At 44.0% G+C, this 20,912-nt stretch overlaps 1 long non-coding RNA gene and 1 pseudogene across 1 annotated transcript; both read right to left on the bottom strand.

Annotated features, from left to right (window-relative positions):
* Positions 1 to 983: 983 nt before the first annotated feature.
* Positions 984 to 11,063, bottom strand: LOC129031889 (uncharacterized). Its single transcript, XR_008501140.1, has 3 exons — positions 10,954 to 11,063; positions 6,506 to 6,786; positions 984 to 1,130 (listed from the first exon to the last, which is right to left on the bottom strand). It is a non-coding gene; the product is annotated as an uncharacterized LOC129031889 (long non-coding RNA).
* Positions 11,064 to 11,113: 50 nt separating this feature from the next.
* Positions 11,114 to 12,246, bottom strand: LOC129031629 (10 kDa heat shock protein, mitochondrial-like; annotated as a pseudogene).
* Positions 12,247 to 20,912: the final 8,666 nt, after the last annotated feature.

Here is a 20,912-nt window from a genome sequence, read left to right on the forward strand (position 1 = left end):
TCAAACTCCATAACTGACAACTATAGTAGGCTGAATAACGACCTCCAGAAATATCAGGTACTAACTCCTGTGTCCCATAAATGTTACCTTATATGGAAAATGGGTCTTTGCAAGTGTGATTAGGTTAAGGATTTTGAGATGGGGAGATTATCCTGAGTTAGCCTGGTACTCCCTAAATGTAATCACAAAGGTCGTTATAAAAGAGTGACAGAAGGAGAGTCAACACACACAGGAGAGGAGAAGGTGATGTGACCACACAGGCAGAGATTGGAGTGATGTGGTCACAAGCCAAGGGATGCAGCGGCCCCTGGGACCTGAAAGAAGCAAGGGATGGATTCTTCCCTAGATCTTCAGGAGGGAGCCCTGCCCAACCCACACCTTGATTTTGGCCCAGTGAAACTGATTTTGGATATTTGGCCTCCAGACTGTGAGAGAAGAAATTTTTGTTGCCTTTTAGCTGCCAAGTTGATGGTGATTTGTTACAGCAGCCACAGGGAACAAATACAGCAACTGACCAAGGCAAGACTCTTAGGTTGCAAGCAAGGGAAATTATCTCGGGCTAACTTTAGCAGGAAAAAAGCTCACGGGACATTGATTGGAGGGTGCAAAGAATCTAGGATGTTCAGAAGGACAGGGCTGGGCATCTGGACAGATGGTCCCACTGGTGCTGTTGTTAGGGAAGCTGCACTAGAATGGTAAGCTCCAACAACATGTTCTTTCCTATTAGAGACACTTTCTGTGTACAGGCACCCTGCAAAGACCTTTCCATCCTCACAAAAGCTTGCAGTGGCAGTTAGTGACAGAGAGAATCTTAGGGCTCTGAGTCTTACTGCATCAGATCTTTTTCCATTGCATCAACATGCCTCCTTTTAGAAGTGCAAGTAAGATCTGCTTCACATTGAGCTTCGAGACACAGAACACAGTAAGTCAAGATCTCACGGAATGTCCTAAAGCCCAGTCCTCTATATTAAGACGACTCAAAACTGGGGAAGAGAACCTTGGGCTTCAGGAGCTTTTCACATTGCTTGACTCCTTCATTCTTGCCACGGGTCTTACGCCTTTTTGTAGGGTCAGGGCTTTCTCAAGCATCCTTAAGCATGTTAGGGTAGTGCCTCTGTAGGTAGTTTCACCTGTAATTTAAACATTTACTTGCACGTGCTTTATGTTTTTCCACCTCCTCCTTCTGTTAACAAACACAAATATACTTTATTATAGAAAAAAAGACTGCTGAATTAAAGACTGATATTGAGAGTTTACATTCTGATATATTGCCTTTTTATTACATCTCATTACAATGAAAACACACAAGCAAGCTCCCCCAGCTAACATTCCCTGTCCCTGCCCCATGCAAGTCAGCAGCCCGGGGTGTGTGAATCACCCCACAGAAGGTTCATGCCACAGCACCACTGCAAACTAAACAAATTCTTTCCACGTTAGACTTAGGGTTAAAAAAAGAAGTTGTGTTCTAAAGGAGAGCGATATGATTTTGAAAGGAGCACTAGAAAGAAAATAAAAAGGAAATGAGACTTCAGTCGACCACGTGCTGAACCAGCTTGCCAGGCTTCCTTCCTCCATTGATTCTGCTGTGGCCACCTATGAGTGGGGGCTTTCCACAGAAGCCTGTGGGTCCAGGAACAGGGGCAGGACTTACAGACCTCACTGGAGTGTGGCCAAGGACAGAAGTTCTCTGTACTGAAGAGAAGGCTTGTCTAGTATGGAGCTCTAATTTCTGTACTTAAATGTTCCCTGACAGGGGGTGGGGCTGGGGAGGGTGTAAAACAAAAAATTATTCTGATACTTTTTTTTTTATTTTTATTTTTTTCGAGATAGAGTTTTGCCCTTGTTGCCCAGGCTGGAGAGCAATGGCGTGATCTTGGCTCACTGCAACCTTCGCCTCCTGGGTTCAAGCAATTCTCCTGCTTCAGCCTCCCGAGTAGCTGAGATTACAGGTGCACACCACCACACTCGGCTAATTTTTTGTATTTTTAGTAGAGATGGGGTTTCACTATGGCCAAGCTGGTCTTGAACTTCTGACCTCAGGTGATCCGCCCACCTCAGCCTTCCAGAGTGCTGGGATTACAGGCATGAGCCACTGCGCCCGGCGGATACTTTCTAAAATGGTATGTAAGACTTTATTCCGGACAATTCCAATCGGTGTCCACATTGTCACAACAGGGGAGAGAGATCAGGCTCAACTCCCAATACAAGAACAAGGCACCAGATGTGGTGGCTCAAACCTGTAATCTCAGCACTTTGGGAGGCTGAGGCAGACAGATCACTTGAGGTCAGGAGTTCAAGACCAGCCTGTCCAACATGGTGAAACCCCATCTCTACCCAAAATACAAAATTAGCCAGGGGTGGTGGTAGGTGCCTGTAGTAGTCACAGCTACTAGGGAGGCTGAGGCAGAAGAATCACTTGAACCCAAGAAGCGGAGGTTGCAGTGAGCCGAGATTGGACCACTGCACTCCAGCCTAGTCACAGAGTGAGACTCCTTACCAAAAAAATTATAAAATTAAAATTAAGAAAAAAAAAAAAAGAACAAGGGGATATTTACAGCAGGTTGAGGGGTTTCACCAGATGAAGATGATTTCAGGGTCGGGGTTCTTGCTAAACTGATCAAGGGGATTCTTGTTGAAGGTAGGCCACGGTGATCGGATATCGAGGATCAAGGGTTCTCAATAAACTGGCAGCAGGATCCCTGTTGAAACTGAGCTTTGCAGGCCCAGCAAGGACGGGGACCAAGGTCAAGGGCTTGCAGAAACCTGACTAAAGTTTGGTCAAGGAGAGAGTCTTTGTCAGGGGTTATGTGGGCTTTTCCTTCATGTTCCTTTAAAGAGCATGCCCATCTTCCGGGACTTCCTTTTTCTGTTTAAGTTACCATTTACTGTGGCTTCTCACGCTCTTTATGCAGCTGCAAAGGCAGAGCAAGACACACTGCTGGCCCACAATGGCTAATGATCCAGCAGCCTCAGGCTACGGGTCAGGAGTGAGGAAGGGAGGCTGGCCTTGTGGGTGTGGAGTTGCTCTGAAGCTTCCTCTCTCCACCCAGCCTCTGCACCTGCACTAAACCAAAGCCCTGCAGAGCAGAGTCTACGCTCCTGGGAAGGTGACCCTCCTGGCGGCACATGGCCTTGGGAGCTTCCACGTAGTTTGCTCTTGGTCCTGTCTCTGAGAGGCCTTCTGGTTGCCTCGGTCTCCTCACACCCCCAGGATCCAAGTCCAGGCCTACTTGGCTCCCAGGCACTCCCTGTGTGCCTCCCACCTCCTCCTTCCACAGAAGGCAGGCGAGGTCAGCTCTCCCTTCCCTCCTGTCTCTGGAGCCCTCGCTCCACGCCCAGGCCTGTCCCATGGACATGTCATGCAGCTGCTTGCTTTATATTCTTCTAGCTTTCTCCCTGAGCCACAGGCAATGCTTTTCAAAAGCAGTGAAAAGTTTAGCGGAGTTGGGTTTTTTTTTTTTTTTTTTTTTTGTCAAGGTAATAAAATCTGCAATGATAAAAATAGCTATTGGAAGTTTAGGAAAATTTCATCTTGGAGTAGAAGAATGAGGATGGACTAGGCTAAACAGTGTCCTGACAAATACCTGTCCACCCAGAACCTCAGAATGTGAACTTATTTGGAAATAGGCTCTTTGTGTATGTCATTCTCGCAGATGAAGTCCTCCTGGATTTAGGGTGGGTCCTAAATCCAGTGACTGGTGTCCTTATAAGAAGACCACATGAAGCCGCAGGGAGGCACAGAGAGGATACCATGTGACCACGGAGACAGAGACTGGAGTGCAGCATCTAGGAACCAAAGAGAGCCAAGGAATCCTGGCACTGCCAGAAGCCAGGAGACAGTTGGAACATTCTCCCAGAGCTTCTGGAAGGAACCTAGCCTGCCCACACCTTGATTTTGGAATTCTGGCCCTCAGAACTCCAGAAGAAGAGCTTCTGTTGTTTGAAGACACCCAGTTTGCGGTCATTTGTTAAAGCAGCCCCCGGACACTAAGCCACAGTGTAGCCATATGCTTGGGCTCGGTCCCAGGGCAGCACTGACTCCTCACTTTACCTTGTGTCACAGCAAAGCCCACAGCCAGGGAGAGGGGGTCAAACTGCAGCGGCTCTCACTTCTGAGCATCATAACGAAAGCCAAAGACAGCGCCATTTACCTAAATCGGACAGCCTACAGAATCTTCCAGTCTGAAATAAGAAATGTCAAGCGTTTTAGCCATGGGAATTACAGGGTAGGGGAGATCCTTCCCCTTAACTAGTCAGTGGTTGAAATTTCTTTTGCAGCAGAAAATTTAAGTGGTAGCTTGACTGTTTAATGTTTGCAACATTAGAATGCCCTAGTCTCCACTTGCTGATTTAAAGAGTAACAGAAATCCTTACAGGAACAGCAGTAGGATGGCTGATTCCCGAAAGCGGCTTCCTGACACCCTCGCCCCAGCACCCCTGGGTCCAGTCACCATTCAGATACATCTTTTGATGGGTTGCAAGGAAAAGAACAGTGTCAGGGGACAAGGCCTGTTTACCTACAACTAACTGAAGCCCTTTGATGAGCTCCCCTCCCATCTCCAATCTGCCCCCAACCGCTGGCCATTTCTAACCCATCTCTTTGCAAATAAAAGTTATCACCATCAGATCTGGGCGTGCCATTCTTCCAATTGTGTACACAAGAGGGTGGGAGTTCAGGGGGTTGGAATTCTTCTTTTCAAAAACCTGTTAAGTTTTTCTGAAACAGCAGCCTTCCCAAAGCTTCTGCTTATGCCTGTTAATCCTCTATTGAGAGCTGATAATAGGATGTATTTTGCTTTTTTTTCTTTAAATGGATAAAAGGATAATGCTTTTTCTTTTCTTTCTTTCTTTTTTTTTTTCTTTTCTTGGCCTCCAGTGTCTATGCAAGTTATTTTTCGGTCCATTAAAATGAATCATTGTTTATCATGTTAGTTTTCACATTTCACAAAATGATGAACAATGGACTTTTCTTTGTTAAAAGATGGGGGCTTCTGTCCTCGGGCACTCGTGTTCAGAAGATAAGACTTTCTCAGAGTTCCACACACTTCTTTCTTTTCACACATGCGTTACGTTTATTTTCTGACTGAAGTCTCCAAAACAAACGCTATGGCTGCTGCTGAAATAGATCACATGTTACTACGGTACAAGCGAGACCAAATCACAGTGGCTGCTTTTGTTTTTAATTGCGACCACCTCGGATGGGTCCTGAGTGCTGAGCCAAAGCTCTGTTTTCCTTTCTTTCTTTTTTTTTAATCTCAAAATTCCTTTGAGGCAGGTAGGGGTAAACCATCAACTCACTGTGGAAATTCATGTTGTTGAAGAGGATTAATAGAGAAGGGGTGGGAAAAGGAAAGTCTCAGGGGTGTTTTTGTGCCTCATTAAAAGGTCACAAAGCCCTCTGTGTTCTCTCCCTCCAAGGGTCTAAATCTGAACATCTTTTATCCGCTTCATCAAGCTCTGCATGTCCAATCCGGCTGCCAGGGAGCTCCATGTAGCTCCTGAGCACTTGAAATGGGGCTAGTGGGAATTGAGGAGTTCTGTCAGTAGAAATAGGTTTAGTACAAATAAATAAACTGATTAAAAATATCATCAATAACATTTTAAAATTGATGATAACTTGACATGCAACATATTTGTGTATTTTCCTGTTGATTGATTACCTGATTTGCCCTTCTGGGACCCAGACTGCTAGAAAACACGTCTCCCTAAGTACCGCGAGGAATGCTAATCCCATGACATTCCACAGGAAAGAAAAGGCGCTGGGGTCAAACTGAGAAAAACCGCAGCAGAGTTCCACTGGGGATTTGAAAAGACCTGAGCGTATAAAGGCTCCCGAGCTCTGCAATAAAGACAGGCATCTAACTTTGTTAATATGTTAATATGGCTTTTCAGAAATCCATGACCACAGCACTCCTGCCCCCTCTGACTTTTTTAATGCTGGCCTACTACCAATTAACCTCTCAAGAAACTGCCATTTAGGACTTGAATAGCAGCAATGGAAAAAGAAAAATGGGGCAAAGCTTTGGACCCACAGTCCAAAGGGAAGGACTCTTTTTAATCCAATGGGTTATAGCAAGAGCATGTTGGGGACTCATATCTGGGAACCACAACAGCATTTTTTCTTTTTTTTTTGAGACAGAGTCTTGCTCTGTGGCCCAGGCTGGAGTGTAATGGTGTGATCCCGGCTCACTGCAACCTCCGCCTCCTGGTTCAAGCGATTCTCCTGCCTCAGCCTCCCAAGTAGCTGGGATTACGGGCACCTGCCACCATGCCCAGCTAATTATTGTATTTTAGTAGAGGTGGGGTTTCACCATGTTGGCCAGGCTGGTCTTGAACTCCTGACCTCAAGCGATCCATTTGCCTCAGCCTCCCAAAGTGCTGTGATTACAGGCGGGAGCCACCATGCCTGGCCTTGCAATGGCCTTTTTAATCTTACAAACATGTGTCTGTGCCTGGAGGACCCAGCTGCAGGGACAGACACTCCAACCCAGTCCAATCTCCTTACCTGCACATTCACTCCTTTTAAAGCAGCTTGAAACCAATGAAATAAGCGCTTTAACAATAAAGAGTGAAGAGGAGAATAGAATTTTGTGTTGCAGATCATTTTGTTGGCTCAATATCTTTCTCAACACACAAGCCGTAGGCTGTGTAAGTGGAGATAAACATCTCATTTGTCTCATAATGGATCTTCAGCCCAAAACTTTGCGAGCTGGAGCGACAGGGGCTTGAAGGTTGGGTATATTTCCATCTTCAGGGCAGTGGGAGGGAGGGTGGCTGACAATGGAGCTGAGGAGGACAGGTTGAATTTTGTGAGGGCACGCAGGTGCCGGGGAGGACAGGTTGAATTTGGTGAAGGCACGCAGGTGCCGGGGAGGACAGGTTAAATTTGGTGAGGGCATGCAGGTGCCGCGTGCCATGACTGATTTCTGAGCCCAGGATGCTCTGCCGTCATTTCCCATATTCCCAGAGAAGACCTGAAGGCAGAGTTCTTGTCTTTTCAGTGCCTGGCTAAGAGGGAGGTGAGTCTTGGGGGGGAAATTTGGTGCACTGTGGGTGAAGGAATGGAAACTTACTCTGTTTGAATTCCTTTTTCATAGTCTGATGTTTGCTTGGGTTTTGAGAACAAAAAACAAAAGACACAACCCACACCCCCCTGCCCAAAACTTGTTTTTATATGTGGTAAGTTTAATTCTTGAAAGAGAGAGAATAAAAAGTACATTTTATAGGATTTATTTTTACCTTTCTAATGCATATGTACATGTATATTTAAGAAAAAAAATTCCTCTAGTTGACTTTTTACTTGCCCAAGATCTGAATAGGATTGAAAGATGAAAGACCACCATGATCCTCTTTGACAAACATGTACACATGTGAGCTCACTGTTCCTGCACATCTGATTTATTATGCTAATTGGCTTTGGGCAGCCTCTCACAAACATGTCTATAGGAGGTCCCTAGTGTAATTCTCAGTCTCTTAATTACATAGACTCCTCTTTGGAGTCTGAATAAAATAGGTGAATGAATTTTCTTCCCTTAAACACTGCACTCAGGCACCTGCTGTTGGCTGCATGATGTGTTAAAGCTTCACTACGCCACCCAGGAGGCTGACTAGTTTACTTTGATGGCACCATCATCTGCAACCCCATGTTCATGCCTTCACATTATCTAAGACTTGGGCACCCAATGGCCTTCGGACTTCTAGTTTTTCTTTCCTCAGAAAGGTTCTCCACATGGCCGTTCTTAGGGATGGCCCAGCAGCACCCAGTCTCACAGGGCTGCCTCAGCCTCCAGGTCCTAGCTTTTTGCATCTGCATGCCATTTCAGCCACCATTGTTCATGGCCAAACTGTGGAACTCATAATGGATTGAATGGCATTAGCGCCAATGTTCTGCTCATTCTTTACAGATAACACCAACCACAGAGGAAGCAGAATCTAATTAGCTCTTATGTGGTGAGGTCAACAGCAAGAGGGCAGAGCCCTGGTGGTCCCTATACTGGGTTTCCCTGTTAAGAGCTTGCAGGGAAGGCCAGTTGAAATTCTTGAATCACTTCATGCTCTTGTCTTGATATTTGCTGTGACCTGCTAACGGCCTGTAGAGCAGGGTCCCTGTCTTTTTCTGGTTTTCCTTGAGCATAATTGGCTTCCTTGCATGGATTTGGGTGTCCTTGGTTTCTAGAACATTTCTGGGACCTGACTCAAAATCCTGGAAGAAAGGTCTTTGGCTGCCGCCTCCTCCTGGGCTCTGTTGTTCTTCAGATAAACGCAGCTGGGAGCAGAGTGAAGGTGGGGATCGAGAACCAAACAGCCTGTTAAGTGATGTTGACTTTTGTGCTATGCTTTTCAGCTTCCAGGGGACCCAGGTGTTCATTCCAAAGGGATCACTTGAAAAATATAATCTCAGGGTTTACAAATCAAACCCAAAATACAAGGATATGCAGGCCCTAAGAAAGCTAGCTCCTCAAATCCTAACTCATAAGAAAAGTATTTGCACCAGGATGAGGGTGAACTTATCTCTTGTGATTCATAGTATTTGCTGAGAACTGAACCACCCTTCAGCTGGAGCTCACTCAAAGGTTGAACTACAGATGGAAGCTTGGGGGATGATTATAAAATCATGACATATAGTGCTTAATGTTCCCAAGAGGGCATTTAATCCCCCATAATGGATCAATTGCTCTTATTCTTCTTGAAGAATTTTTCTACTCCTAGAACCAGGTCTGATCCATCACCTAGAATCAGGGTGTTCTCTACCTTTGGCAAAGCTAATTGCAAAGTCTTACTGTTATTTTTATTTTATTTTATTTTATTTTATTTTTTGGCTGTAGACTCAATGTCAACTGCTGCTTATTTCAATTCATGAATCGGCAAATATCTTTGTGTGTGTGTGAGAGAGAGAGAGAGTGTGTGTGTGTAGGCTTTATTGATGCACTTGTAACTGTAACTCTCTTCTTACCTCTTAGACCTCAGCTCTCTGCAGAGAGACCCCTTAAGTAACTGACCAAAAATAACCAGCCCTGTTACTCACTACCACGCCTGTTTTATTTTTCTTATCATGAGCCATGATGAGCTTGTTTGCCTGCTCCTTTTCTACCTCAGCCTTCATGAAGACAGAGATTTGTTTTCTTTTTTTTTTTCTTTTTGAGACAGAGTCTTGCTCTGTCGCCCAGGCTGGAGTGCAGTAGCACGATCTCGGCTCACTGCAACCTCTGCCTTCTGGGTTTCAAGCAATTCTCCTGCCTCAACCTCCCGAGTAGCTGAGACTATAGGCGCCGACCATCATGCCTGGCTAATTTTTTTTGTATTTTTAGTACAGTCCGGGTTTCACCATGTTGACCAGGCTGGTCTGGAACTCCTAACCTTAGGTGATCCACCTGCCTCGGCCTCCCAAAGTGCTAGGATTACAGGCATGAGCCATTGCACCTGGCCGAGATCTGCTTTCTTTATTTTATATTTAATCCATGTCCAATACAGTGCCCCGCCTAACTCAAAACCTATTTATTGAATGCACAAAATGTGCATATGAGACATTTCACAAGAAAAGTGGCTTGGTAGGCGTTGGTAAATGAAGAGGCTAGATCTATGACAGTTCTCACCAAGCAAGGTGGTATCCTCAGAGACAGGACACTAGGGAAAGGCTGGCAGGGTTTCTTCAGGAATGTGAGGAATTTTGTAGATATTTGGAAGTAGCCAGAAAGAAACAGACCCATAGGATACAGTGAACAAGAACATAGAGAAGACAGCCAGGATTGAGAAAGTGGCCAGTGAAGCCACAAGAGCAGGTGCATTTTCACAGGGGCAGAGAGTAAAAAATAACAACCAAGAGCATGGGTGAATGCCAAGACAGCCTCAAGAGAAACAGGCTAGAACTAAGCCCTGGGAAAGTAGCATGTCAGGCATCGGCTTCGGGGACAGGGATAAGCCCGTCAGAGCCCCTGCATGGCTTTCAGACTACACAGACTTTAACCGCCCGGTTTACCCTCACCCCAAACCTTTACAAATCACGTAAGAGCTAGAAGGAGCCTATAAGGTATTTTGTCCAACACTCTTATTCTACAAGTGAAAAACAATGAGTTAAAACTGGGCCTGGTTATTGACAGAGGTGGGTCTACCATCTAACTGTGCCTTCTTGTCCAGCATTTCCTCCACTTCCCATGTATCTAGAACCTAGAATTAAAACAACTGGCCAGGCACAGTGGCTCATGCCTGTAATCCCAGCACTTTGGGACGCCAAGGCATGATCATGAGGTCAGAAGATCAAGATCATCTTGGCCAACACAGTGAAACCCTGTCTCTACTAAAAATACAAAATATTAGCCGGGCAGGGTGGCACGTGCCTGTAGTCCCAGCTACTTGGGAAGCTGAGGCAGGAGAATCGCTGAAACCTGGGAGGCAGAGGTTGCGGCAACCCAAGATCGTACCACTGCACTCCAGCCTGGACAACAGAGCAAGACTCCATTTCAGAACAAAAACAAAAAGAAAAACCAACTATGTTCTAAGTATTTCAAACATCTGTCTATTGTCTGTAAGATTCACTCCTCTCCAGTTTCCTAGCAGAGAGAGAAAAGAGTAAAATCAGAGTGATATGCAATTATTTCAATATTGAAACCACATTTTGAGGAGTTCACTGAACTAAATGAAGAACCTAGGCTGGTCTATTAACTATAAGCAGACTTCGCACATGAAAAACGGGACATTTTCTGGATGATTGACACTAAATTCAACTTGAACAGAGAGCTAGCATCCAGGAGAGCCAGTTACGTTGCTTTTAATAAACCCCAGAGACTGGATTTCCAGTCCTGTCTACTCAGTAGAATCAACTAAAGTTAGTTTTCCCCAGCTACAAATATCTACAAATGTTAGATAAAGTATGAAGTTTATTTAAAATACATAGTTGAATTAACAAAGACAGAGATTCTCAAATGCTAGAAACAAAGAGAAAATTAAAAGCCATACCAATATAGTGTGTGTCAAAGGTGTAGTCATCAGGGCTGAGAGCAGGGAGTTATCTGACCCAGAAATAGAGTTTTAAGTTAGCATCCACATGAAGACAGGAGAGGAGGTTTGGGGTAGAGTTGGAACGGAGAGCTTTACATAAAGCTGAGATCTTTGAAACTCACCACCTTCAATGAAGAAGAAACAAAACCAACCCATCGATGTGCTGCTACCCAGGGCTCAGAAAAGAAAAAAAAAGTCTGAATTTAAATTACTTGCATGGGGCAGGAAACTCTAAGTTAAGCTTGTAACATATAAATTGGCCCTGGGTTGATAATGCCCCTGTAGCAATTCAAGATATTGAGGTAACAAAATTATCTTAAAAGATTAAAAAATAAGTATGTTTGAAGTTATGAAAGTGACTTCAAAGAAGAAATAGAAAATGTAAGGAAGAACAACACGTAATGAAAACAGGACAGATTGACAAAAGGAACAACTAGAAGCACGAGGGATAGTTTGAATTGAGGATAGACTGAATAGATTTAGCTACGCTCTCTACTTTTTGTCATTAGTTGTCATTAGTTTATTACAAAAGACAGATCTGGAAATTATTTACATGATTAAAGATTTCAGAACTTCAGTGGAATGGGCAGCTTGAAGTTGATGTCGTTTCAATAGTGACTTATTTCAGTCTCCATACTTTCCAAGAATGCACCATCTCTTTTTTATGTATTTATTTTTTTGAGAAAGAGTCTCACTCTGTTGCCCAGGCTGGAGTGCAATGGTGTGATCTTGGCTCACTATAACCTCCGTCTCCTGGGTTCAAGCCAGTCTCCTGTCTCAGCCTCCCGGGTAGTGGGGTTATAGGTGCACACCACCACGCCCAGCTAATTTTTGTATTTTTAGTAGAGATGGGGTTTCACCATGTTAGCCAGGCTGGGCTCGAACTCCTGACCTTAGGTGATCCACCCACCTTGGCCTCCCAAAGTGCTGGGATTACAGGCATGAGCCACCGTGCCCAGTCAGAATGTCACCATCTCTAAATAAGAAATAATCCTTGTCATCTAGAACTACTTTGGTGCCTCCATATTCTAGAAGAAGAAATTTATCACTAACTCTCATGCTAACTGGTTGAATCTCTCCACCCTTTCCTTTAGAACCTGATCCAACAGCTACTACTGTTGCTTGCAATACTTTTCCTTGAGATTTTTCCGGAAGCATAATGCCTCATTTGGTTACAGTTGTGGTGGCAATCCTTTCAACAAATACTCTGTCAAAGAGTAGAAGAAACTTTCTAAACGCTTGTCCTGCCATGACTTCCTCGGCCGCAGACTCATACTCTGCTCTTGTGCAGCACCCAAGGAGAGATCCTCTATTGTTAATTTATAATGACATCTTCCTTTGGTTTTTTGGTTCCATAAAAGGTCTCATTAAAAAAAAGCCAAAAAGCCAAAAAACAAAAAACAAAACAAAACAAACAAAAACAAAAACAAAAACAAAAAAACAGTGAAATGTTGAACTTTTTTTAAAAAAAATTTTACTTGAAGTTCTAGGATACCTGTGCAGAATGTGCAGGTTTGTTACATAGGTATACATGTGCCATTGTGGTTTGCTGCACCTATCAACCTGTCATCTGGGTTTTAAGCCCCACATGCATTAGGTATTTGTCCTAATGCTCTCCCACCCTTTGCCTCCCACCCCCCGACAGGCCCTGGGGTGTGAGGTTCCCCTCTCTGTGTTCATGTGTTCTCATTGTTCAACTCCCACTTATGAGAGTGTTGAACATTTTACGAGGTTGAATAATGTTCCTTCAAAATTTATGTCTACCTGGGACCTCGAAATTGGCCTTTGCACACAGGGTCTTTGCAGATATAATCAAGCAAAGATGAGGTCATACTGGATTGGGACGGATCCCCATCTAATGACTGGTGTCCTTCTAAGGAGGCCATGTGAAGACACAGAAACACAGAAACACAGAAATATGGAACAGAAAGCCATGTGATGACAGAGGCAGAGAGGGGAGCAATACAGCTGCAAGCCAAGAAATGCCAAGGACTACTGATATAGGGGTAAAGGGAACTTTCCTTCCACTCTCTGAAGGTGTGAATATTTGAGTCTCTGAAATAAACATCACAGTAGACAGATTAACAGGAGAAAAGGCACACAAATTTATTACATGCATAAGGCAAAGGGGTCCCACAAAATGTAAGACTCAAATATGGGCCAGGTGGTTGAAGCTTAGGTAGCATTTTAAGCTACGGAAAGAAATGGGGGCTTGGGGCTTCTGGCGGGGGTCAGTTGGCAACAGGTTATGGAAGGTGAGGAGAAGAAATATTTAATATATTGTAAATGAAAGGTTGTCTTGCTAGGCAGGTTGTCTCTCAGTTGGCAGCCCTGAGAAAAAAAGGGGACACTCTGTTTCAATCTCTGGACTCTGTCTGGGCTGCTAATATGATCTTCCCTAGACCTGTCTTTAGGCTGATAAGAAGGCCTCAGAGAAAGCTTCTGCTTGCATCTGCCGTTTGGTTTACTGATGTAGATAGATGTAAATTTCTTTTACAAAAGGACAGCTTTTTAGAGCTATTTCTGTGTCTGCAGCTTCTCTGAATAGCTATCTCGATATATGCCAAAAAAGTATATTTTGGGGTAGCATATTTTGGTCTCCCACACTGGCAACCACCAAAAGCTCAGATTCTTCCTTAGAGATTCAGAGGCAGCATGATCCTGCAGACACCTTGAGTTTAGACGTTCAACCTTCAAAAATGAGAGAAGTAACTTTCTGTTGCTTTAAGCAAATCAGTTTGTGGTACTGTGGTAAATCAGTTATGGCAGTTCTAGAAAACTAATACAAACATATATTCAATAAAAATTCAGAAGGAGGAAACAGAGGTTTCAAGCAAGGCAATATTTGAAGAACGTATAACTGAGAATTTTCCAGGTTAGACAAAAGACAAGAATCATCAAATTTGAAGTCATCAAATTCAGCAAATAAAAATATAAAATTTCCAGTCAAATTTGAATTTTAGATAAGCAAAAAATAATTTTTTAATACAAGTATGTTCTATGCAATATTTGAGTCATAATTACCTAATTCAAATTTAACTCAGCTGCCTGTAATTTGTCTGGCAACCCTACTCAAATTGGACAATCAGAGAGCCCTGAACAGGACACATGAAAATAAACATATGCCTAAATGAATCATCATGAAACTGCTGAGCAATAATAACAAAGAGAAAAACCTTTAAAACCACCTTTAAACTCTTTAAAAACCACCACAGAAGCCAAAACAATGGAGGACAGTAGATTTATCTTTAATGATAATAGAAACCAAAGAGAAATGCAATTAGAAACTCAAAGGGCCAAGGAAGAGCTGTCAAATGCATTCAGATACATTATCATTCAAGAGCAAGGACAAACTAAAATGTTTTATTACATGACTGGACACAGTGGCTCATGCCTGTAATCCCAGCACTTTGGGAGGCCAAGGCAGGGGGATTGCTTGAGGTCAAGAGTTCAAGACTAGCCTGGCCAACATGGTGAAACCCCATCTCTACCAAAAATACAAAATTTAGTCAGGCATGGTGGTGCACACTGGTAGTCCCAGCTGCTTGGGAGGCTGAGGCAGGAGAATCACTTGAACCTGGGAGGCAGAGGTTGCAGTGAGCTGAGATCATGCCACTGCACTCTAGCCTGGGTGACAGAGAGAGACTCTGTCTCAAAAAAAAAGAAAACAAATTATGACAAAGGCAGAATATTTTCCATTCACAGACCTTGATTGGAAGGATTATTGATTGATATACTAGGAAGTAATGCAAGGAGAGAAATTGCTGAGCATGTGGTCAAGTTTAAATATCGTTGCAGGTGGTCTTATAGAGGGCTCCCCAGTGGGGTCAGCCCCTTGATATTCATGTGTGTGTACAATCTCTCCATGAGTGTGGACTTGCTTCTAACATATATAATGCAGCAGAAGTAATGGGAGGTCACTTCTAAGGTTAGGTTATAAAAAGGCTATAGCTTCCATCTTGGCTGCTTGCTCTCTTTCTTCTCCCTCTCCTCTCTCTCTCCTTCACCCCAGTCCCCAACACTCAAATCACTCATGCTGGGGAAAGTTAGCTGCCATGTTGTGATCAGCCCAGTGATGAGGCCTACATGACATGAGCAGGAGCTGTGCCCTCAGTCCAGCTGCTCACGAGGAACTGGATTTTGCCAAACCACATGAACGAGCTTGGAATCAGGTGCTTCAGCTCCACTTGAGCCTTGAGATGGCTGCAACCCTGGCCAACAGCTTGACCACAGTCTCATGTGAGGCTGTAAGCCAGAAACACCCAGATAAGCAGCTCCCAGGTTTCTGATCCACAGAAACTGACATAATAAATGACATGACAGATAAACTGACATGTTTGTTGTTATAAGCTGCTAAGTTTTGGAGTAATCATTATGCAGCAATAACTAACTAATACAAATATTCATAAACAATAACAATAGCAATGACTAACACTGGATCATATAGCATGAGAGATACTGCAAATGACTAGAGTCAGTGTGTTCTAAATTCCTTGTATTATTGATGACAGTAGAGATATCAATTGATTTTAAAATTTGTTAAGTCAAGAGGTATATATAAGCTTTAAGAATAACCAGTGAAGGAATAAAAATATTACTTCCAAACCAGTGGAGAGGAGGAAAAAAGAGATAAGGAAAACCAGCAATTCAAGATAAGGCAAAAAAGGGAGAAAAATAGAAGCACAGAGTGAAAAGGGCAAATAAGCTGTTAAAAATTAAAAGACATATCTCATATTCCATACATTCTAGAGCTTGTCAGTTTCTCCTTTGCACCACTCAGAGAAACTTCTAAAATACAATCTGCTCATAAATTTTGAGGAAAGAGCATGCTGACAACAATCAGAACTGAAGATGTAATGAAACTTGCTATGGCCAATTTGAAGCTTGGAGTAGGGGAGAATGAATTGTGGATAAAGTCAAGAATTGGCTGCAATACTCTCTAGCTTTGTGACCTTGGGCAAGCATCTTAGTTTCTCATTTCTAAAACAGAGGGTAATTCTTGCCTTAACTTCTTTGCTGGATATTTGTGACACTCATAAAAGAACAAATATGGAAAAGTAGACTATAGTTTGGATATAATTTGTTTGGCCCCACCAAGTGTCATGCTGAAATCTGATCCCTGAAGGCATCTCACGGGAGGAAGGTGGGGCCTAATGGGAGGTGCTTGGGTCTTAAGGCAGGTCCCTCACAATGGCTTGCTTCTCTCTTGTAGGTAATGAGGGAGGCCCTGCTCTATCAGTTCTCACAAGAGTTCTCCCAAGAGCTGGTTGTTAAAAACAGCCTGGCACCTTCCCTTCCTCTGTCTTTCTTTCGCTCTCCCAGTGTGACCTCTGCACACCAACTCCCCTTTGGCTTCCACCGTGATAGGAAGAAGCCTGAAGCCCTCAACAGAAGAAGATGCTGGTACCACATTTCCTGTAGAGCCTGCAGAACCATGAGCCAAATAAACCTCCTTTCTTTATAATTACCCAGCCTCAGGTATTCCTCTATAGCAATACAAAAATAGACTAAAACAAGGCACATAGTAAAGTTCCATACAGGCCAGGTGTGGTGGCTCCCTCCTGCAATCCCAGCAATTTGGGAGGCCGAGGCAGGAGGATTGCTTGAGCCTAGGAGTTCAAGATCAGCCTAGGCAACATAGTCAGACCCCATTTTTACTAAAAATTTAAAAATTAACTGGGCATGGTGGTGCACACCTCTGGTCCCAGCTACTTGGGAGGCTGTGGTGGGAGGATTGCTTGAGCCCAGGAGTTACAGGCTGCAGTGAGCTACAGTTGTGCCACTGCAGTCCACTCCAGCCTGGGCAACAGAGTGAGACCCTGTCTAAAAAAAGAATAAAATAAAATAAATAAATAAATAAAAAGGAGAAGAAGAAGAAAACAAGAAAAGTTTCATTAAAATATTTAAGTTATCTATAATACAATCTAGTGTTTATTGCTAGGAGCCGAAGAGTAATCTACGATATTTTTCAGTTTCGGTTTTACTGGCGGTGAAATACCATCCTGGCTATATCAGGCTACCTTAGACCCAGTTTTAAATCAAATGTCATTTTCATCTCTTTGTATCTCAGATTCCCAGGAATTTGCAGTACAAGACTGCAGTTTACTAATTCTTGGGTTATTCGTTCATCATTTAATAATCTATCTGCAAAGCATGCTAAATCCATGGGGAAGGGATGAGGAGGTAAGTGTGAGAAGGGTTCTATTCCCTGCACATGCACACCACTTCTACCAGACCCCTCCTGTCACTGAGGAGGGCCAGGGTGGGGGCTGTGGGGATTTTCTCCCTCACAAATCTTAGAGTTCCTCCTCCCAAGTCTACGTGTTCCAGGCTGTATAAAAGATCATCAAAGACACTGGAAACTTGATTTGCTTGTTTATTCACAAGTGCCAGCCTCAGTACAGCCTATATTTTCTTAGGCTCTCTTCTTCCCATTAATTGGCTAAATTCCCCTAAGAGTTTATCAAGATGGACTTGTTTGGCAGCTTGTCTCCACACACAGCTCGAAGCAGCCGGCACCTCCGCCTCAACATCCCAGGTCCCATTATAAATAAATCAAACCTGCCTTCTGAATTGCATTGGTGAACATAGTTGGCCAGTGCCTGCCTGTGCGGTGGAACCCTTTCTGTAACTGGATAGGCCTCCTAGAAGGAGCTGAAGGGGGCGGGGGAACCTCAAAGAATCCAGACGTTCAGTTAGGGTTGGTGTTCCCAAAGTTCACATCCTATCATCTTGATTCAAAAATTTTTAATGGGCAAAATTGGCTGGAACTACCACCAAAACTCATATATAAGAAACAAATGGTCCAGAAACTCTTTAGTTATAATATGAAGAAAAAAATACTTAGAAATTTCGACTTCAAAAAAGTTCAGTCTTATAAGAGGGCTAAGTTCCTCTGAAGATTATAAATGAGGTCATATATGCAAAATGCATCAAACAATGCCTGGATCATTGTTAGCACACAAATATAAGGTTTTGGTATTATCAACTTGCTGCTTGTAAATATTTTCTGGACTCACCATATAAAACACACACACGAGTTTTGTTTTTCTTTGTTTCTAATCAAATTTGCAGCTTGTTTATAAACACCAAGTTCCTATTTGACTTTTAAGGAAATTCTATCTTTTAGAGAATGCAAGACTTAAGCTTTTTGTTTATTTAAAATAAATAAATTTAAACCAGCTTGTTATGGGGTATAAACTTAGTTGTGATTTTAAATTTGGAATATCAGAAATAGAAGAAATATAGGACTCACCTAGTTCATATATGAGTGTATGTGTAGGAGTTAATAGCCAAAGATTGAGTTTCTTTACAGTAGGATTTCTGTAGAACTTAAAAATCTTATTTCCCTGTTGTAGAGTTGACCCTTAAAATCAACCTGATGCAGAGCAGAAACATAACCACCAGGATGGATGAACCAGTAAGAAGTCGCTGTAACTTCTAAAGGGCTGAGTACAGCCCAGGACTGCATCTGGGAGAGCACCACTTGAATTGCTCACCCCTGAAACAACGCAGGAGGACATTCATTGGTCAGGCTCATACAAGTTTCCAATCTGCTTGACTGGTATGTCTCTTCCTACAAACCAGCTCATCGGCATTATAGTCTTGATCAGTTCTTGGTCCCTGAAACGACAGAGTTCCTGAGCCTTCAGGGAAGAAGGTCACATTCTTGACTCCGGTTTCTTCCCCAGGTAGGGCCCAGCCTGGCTACCAGCCAGCTTCTCCAGGCAGCACACTGCACACTCTGGAGCAAGACGGCCCCCAAACTCAACCAGTCATCTTCATGGGTATGCCGTTGGCCGACAAACCCACATCCCCACCTCATCTCCAAAGTTCTGATGATTGCAACATTCACACTTTCACTCAACCTTACCATGTGGTCCTCTTAGGGCCACAGTAGGTTCAAATCTTAGCCAGATGGGTGTGGCCTCACAGCAAGACTTGGCTACAGCCCCTGTAGCTGCATCTGTTCTTATGACTGAGCTCTTTCCACAGACCATAGGAGCATGTTTCTCCCACTTCAATCAGCAGCTTTCCAGCTGCTGGACAGCCTTCCAGGCTTCCACTACTGCCCCCCTACCCCACTGCCCAGGGTTCAATAGTTGCCATTTCCAACTGGTCCTTCCGGTGTGCCCTGGAGAGCATTCTCTGGGCCTACCCAATCTTCCAACTTAAGAATGCTCTGCAGGCATCACTCTGGTTGCTCAAGGTGGGGCAGTAAACTTTTATTTACAGGTCATCTGATAACCCTGAACTCTAGCCCAATGACCTGGAGAAGATGAAAGGCAGCTGCATTGCTCAAGGTGAAAAAGAGACACAGGCTAGCAGAAAGACACACAGTGAATAACACCATCAAAGGAACGGATGCATGGGAAGAGGAGAGATGGCGATGCCAGCCAGATGTGGACGTGGGTTGGTGTTTCCTCTGGCCAGCAGTTCCAATGACATCTCCTCCTGAGGGCTTTACAGGGTACCCAAATTGAACAATGCCATCCTCTGAGCTCCTTTCATACCTCTGTCCATTTTCAGAGGCTGCACACATTACATGGTTTTGGAATTGATTTGTTTTTCTGCCCACAGCAGCCTCCAGGCTCTCTGGGCACCGGGGGCCTGTTCCTGGTGCATCCTTCTACTCCAAATACCAAGTACAGTGCTTGGAACATGGTGGCAGATCTTTAAAATTGTAATTCTTTTCTTTTCTTTTTTTTTGAGACTGAATCTTTCTCTGTTGCCCGGGCTGGAGTGCAGTGGCACGATCTCGGCTCACTGCAGCCTCTGCCTCCCGGGTTGAAGTGATTCTCCTGCCTCAGCCTCCCAAGTAGCTGGGACTACTGGCGTGCACCACCAAGCCCAGCTAATTTTTGTATTTTTAGTAGTGACAGGGTTTCAGGCCTTCTAGGGACCGTCAGAATTGTCCTGTTGCAGGGCACAGATTCCCTGTATTCCTCAACTTCCCCACCGCTCGAGGAGTTTCTTGAACTCCTGACCTCGTGGTCCGCCCACCTTGGTCTCCCAAACTGCTGGGATTACAGGCCTGAGCCACCACGCCTGGCCTCAAATTGTATTTCATTGAGTGAAATCTGTTCCTAAGGAATCGCTTTCCAATGAGATCGGCCGGGCAGTCCTTCCTTCAGATTCTCCCTGACTCCATTCCACATACGAGGCTTCCCTCTGACAATGTCTGACTTCCCCTTGCTCCTGGAAGGAGCTGAGGGAGGGACATCAATTCATTATGACGCTGGCTTTTCTCAGCCTCTTGGAACCATGGGCCTACTTATGCCACCTCGGTGTTTGCCTGAGAAGATACGCTTGGGCTCAACCTGTCTGCGCTCATTTCTAACTCCCTTAGGCTTCCTTGTGTTGGGTAAGGCATTCTCCCTTCCAGTTGAATTTTTAAAGTTTACTACTCAAAAGTATCACTTATCAGGTCCCCAAATGGTCTAGGCAAATACATGTTCACATTAGCCACTGTCTTCTAGGAAAAATTCTCCTAAAGTATTATTAAAAATCTGCTCCTTGATGAGTAATCATCTGCTTTCTCTTTCCCCTTCTCATCATCGTTTACTGTGCTCCGAATGTTTGCCAAAGGCACAGGTGGGAGCCGTTCTGCGGCACGGGAGGCTTATTCACATGCGTTTCCACCGTGCAGTTGACAACTGATGATATCACAGCAGTGATATCTCTGTGGTTTCTATGAGCAGAACGGATGGAAGCGATACACCAAACTCATCAAACCAGACCCAGGCAAATGCGGCCCTCAGGTCATCACGGGCAGCTCTCTTCTGCTGGTGTCTGCAAAGCATTCTAAGAGCCTGCCTTGAAAATGCTTAAAAGCGCAAGGTGTATGTTTTCAGAACAAAATTAATCCACCCAATCTGCACAAACAGCTCCAAGATCTTCTGCACTATAATTGACAT

Source organism: Pongo pygmaeus, chromosome 11, assembly GCF_028885625.2.
Source record: "Pongo pygmaeus isolate AG05252 chromosome 11, NHGRI_mPonPyg2-v2.0_pri, whole genome shotgun sequence".
NCBI lineage: Eukaryota > Metazoa > Chordata > Mammalia > Primates > Hominidae > Pongo > Pongo pygmaeus.